Genomic DNA, 3,835 nt, shown 5'->3' with positions numbered 1-3,835 from the left:
CCATGATGAGGAGTACCACATAAATACTAAAATAGTCCCTTCACAACAATTTAATGGGTCATTGTCAAATGATGCATGAACTCAGCCAATTTGTTGACAACAAAGAAATACCAAGTTTTTTGAGTAGTAGGTGTTAAAGACCACCCGCAATGGAGCCATAGATAGTGACATAAGTTAGAGACATTCCATGCATAAGAGCAATAGCAAGAGAAAGAGACAGCCATTTTGGCTTTAGCAAGAAATTCCATAATATATTTGTGTTAAGAGAACAACAATCCTTTAGGAGTAGAAAGTACCTCAAACACTAATGAAGTATGTTAATGCACTAAGATCTTTAAGAAAGAATATATGAGAGAGTTAATGAATAAAAATGGTAAGAAGAGGTTCATTGTTACCTATAAGGATGGGATTATCCACATAGACAACTAGATAAAGGGTCAAATGCTCTCGATGGAAACTAAATAGAGATATGTTAGAGTGGGAGGTGACAAAATTTGTTGAGAGCAAGAGCTGTTATAATTCATGATATCAAGTATGAAGTGCCTACTTAAAGCCATATAAAACTTTCTTTTTATTGACAAACATAAGTTGAGAAATTTTGATCAACAAACCCTGATGGCTAAGTCATGTAGACATCTCTAGACAAGTAGCCATGAATGAATGCATTATTGATGTCAAGTTAGCAAAAAGGTCATCCACAAGAAACAATAATGCCTAGAATAAAACAAATCATACTGCTTTCCTAAAGAGATTTAATGTATTTCACAACAAGATTAAAGGTATTTCACTACAAGACTAAAGCTATCATGGTAGTTAATATCGGGTCATTGAATAAAGTCTTTAACAACATGATCAACTTTGTAACTTTATGAGAAAACAAAGGCTATGTTTAGTTAAGAAAAACACCCAAAAGGGGGGTGGGGGGTGAATTGGGTTTTTAAAATCTTTTCAATCGTAACAAATTTAAACAAAATGTAAGCAAAATAAAGAGATAGAGTTTAGAGAATTCAAACTCGGGTTTATAGTGGTTTGGCACTTCCTTGCCTACGTCCACTCTCCTCAACCTCCTAACCGAGTGAGGGTTCCACTAACTTGAAGCTTCAACCAAGCTTCCAATCTTCTTACACTTGGATTCTGGCTTCAATGGGCTTTTACACAACTTCTTCAAGATTCAACCCTCTTGAAGGCTTTAACACTTAGATTGTTACAAGATATAATCACTCAACCTAGCTTAAAGTGGCTCAAATACAAGACAAAGCTAGGATGACAAACAAGAGTGCACTAAAGGATATGCAAGTGGTGATTTAATGCACAATGAAAGAAACGAGAGCTTTTTGATCAAGAACAGGTAGGTAGGCTTTGAATGCAAGTGTTCTCTTGTTAATAAATGAAGTGGAGCTCTCAATTTATAGGTTTCTAAGCTCAGGAGTCAAAAACAGCAAAAGGCAACCTCGTTCGGTTGAGCTAGGGGTCGACCGGTTCACTAGCCGTTGGAGCATTTAATGCATGACAGGTTACCGTTGCCTTAACCGGACCTCGACCGGTAAGAGAAACACCTCGACTGGGAAAAGAAGGCTACTAGGAGAGAGAGAATATTTTTGACCTCCCTCGACCAGTCCTCGACTGGACAACCACAGCCGGTCGACCGGTTCCTCAACCGGTTGACCGATTGGCCATAGCCTCGACCGGTTGAGCCTTTTTGGCCCCGAAAAACCTATTTTTTTGATTCCTTTCTTTTCTAACACTTAGGCAAGGTCTTTAGGAAAATTATTAAGCCAGTTTTGAAACATTTTGCCTAAGGTAAATTAGTTTAAAACTCGGGATTTAATGAAATCCACATTTTAAAGAATAAACTGAGTTTTCTAAGATGCATGAAACGTATGAAAATCCTAAGTGCACTCATGCATTCATCTTACATTAGTATCCTATGATCACAAGTCTTCCAAGCGTCTCGATCTTTTATCCATTTGGTCCTTTGATGAATTTTTGAGTTTATACCTGAGGTTCTTAAACATTTAAACCAATTAGTCACTTAACCATGGTTTATTATCATCAAAACCCGATTAGGAGAACCCTTGGGCTAACAATCTCCCCATTTTTTATGATGACAAACCTTGGTTATCTAGGAGAGAAAAAAATCTCCCCCTCAAACCAATCATGGATCAATCAAACGATAAGCAATGTAAAACACGAAAAAATCAATGGATAAAAATATCATATCATATATATATGGAAACCTCACATGTATAATAAGATAGATATGACAATGATAACAATGACATGCATGAGGGTCTAGCTCCTAGATCTTATAAATATCTCCCCCTTTGGCAACATAAAAAAGAAACGAAGGGGGATGTCGAGATAATCTCAAGGCTGAGGGGGTGGAGGAGGAAACACAAAGCGAAGATATGCCATCATCTCCTCATGTTGACTCTCCTGACGGCTCTCAATATGATCAATGCGCTCTTGGAGATGGTCGAAGGTAGCCTGCTGCTGATCTATACGCTCCTCTATGCGCTCAAATCGCTGCTGGAAGTGATCAAACCGAGAAGTGACTCCAATCTGATACTGATTTAGATGCTCCTCCATGGAGTAGAAGTGAGAGTCATGGACTAGGGCAAGCTCCTCCATACGAGTCCCAAGAGAGTTGATCTGAGCCGAGAGATCCATCCAAGGCGCATGATCAGGAATGTGAGGTGTCTGAGATGGTAGCTCGGTAAATGATGGCTGAGATGAAGGGCCTACTGTGAAAGAAGGCTCAGTTATCATAGGCTCTGAGAAGGTAGCCTCAACATGAATGCCCTCTGACTGATGTGGAGGCGAAATGTCAAGCTCGGGCCCTCTCTGCTCAAAGTCCCTCTGAGTGTCCAACCCATCCTCCATCTCTCTAATCTCGGCCTCCTCCTTTACTCCGGGATGTATCTGATCATGTTTCTGGGCCTGTCGCTCGGCTTTCCTAACCCAGGAGCCATCGGGTGCCTTCTTGAATTTCATGCGCCCCAAAGACTACTCATCATACGTGTCATAGCTGGCGGGGGCCTCGAAATCCGTCTCTCTACTTAAGTCGACCCCGATATCCTTGAAAACTTGGGTAAGGAAGCGGCCGTAGGGGAGTACTCGTGCCGAGCTCTCAACGCAGGAGATCATATGCATCATCATTAGGTATCCCACGTGAATCCGTCTCCCGGTGAGGATCGAGTCCACAATAAAAGCCTCGAGATAGGAGACCTCATCTCGATGTCCTCCACGTGGCAAGAGAATAGAGCAGATCATGTGGTGAAGGACTCGACTAGTCACGGTCAAGCTGTGAGCCGATGGTTTGCCCATCCCCTGGGGATCGACGAGTTCGCACAACCTCTGAACAGCCTCTCTAGGCTCGAATCCCGGCACAGTGGGCCACGCCTTGGCCTCATACACTCGGAGTCCAACCGAAAGGATGTCGAGAATGCGGTAGATACTTTCGGGACTCAATCGGATCTCAAATCCTCTCACAGTAGATAATACGGGTTCTCCAAGCCCGTAGGTCACCCTGGAATAAAAAGCCCGCACCAGAGTTGGGAAGATCGGCTCAGAAATCGTCACTACAGGCAACCATCCCATCCGTCCGAATAGCCCTTCAAACCCGAAATGCTAAAGATGGGAGAAATTGACACTTCTCCCTAGGACAACTTTCCTCTAGGCAAATTTTTGCTTGTAGCGCTGATAGTCTTCATTCGAACTGAAGATTGCCGTGTCAAACCTCGCCTTTCGATGAGCCTCCGTCTACTCGGGCTGAGATGGCTCAGCAGGGCGCTTGCCCTGAGCCCTGGAGGTGCCCGTCTCTCTCCGTGGTGCC

This window comes from Vitis riparia, chromosome 16 (genome assembly GCF_004353265.1).
Source record: "Vitis riparia cultivar Riparia Gloire de Montpellier isolate 1030 chromosome 16, EGFV_Vit.rip_1.0, whole genome shotgun sequence".
In the NCBI taxonomy this organism is placed as follows: Eukaryota; Viridiplantae; Streptophyta; class Magnoliopsida; order Vitales; family Vitaceae; genus Vitis; species Vitis riparia.
Note: the sequence above shows the minus strand (reverse complement) of the source record.